Below are 252 nucleotides of genomic sequence, written 5' to 3'. Positions count from 1 at the left end.
CATTTAGTCAAGCGCCACAGAAGCTACGCCAGCCTCATTTTGCCACGTGTCTTGGCCAAAAAGAACTCTAATCTTTCTACGTCGATGCCCTTGATATCGTTCGGCTTTTCTTATTGTATTCTTGAGGTTTCCCACCAACTGATCCGTGTCAATGTCCACAGGAAACGCATCACCTGCCGCGCCAACAATCGCACAGATTTGCTTCACCGTATTTACTCGAGCCAGTAGATTTTGGAATGAGTTCTTAAAGAT

The sequence above is a fragment of the Plasmopara halstedii genome, assembly GCF_900000015.1.
Source record: "Plasmopara halstedii genome assembly, contig: Scaffold_658, whole genome shotgun sequence".
Classification (NCBI taxonomy): domain Eukaryota; phylum Oomycota; class Peronosporomycetes; order Peronosporales; family Peronosporaceae; genus Plasmopara; species Plasmopara halstedii.
This window is presented reverse-complemented; position numbering follows the sequence as displayed.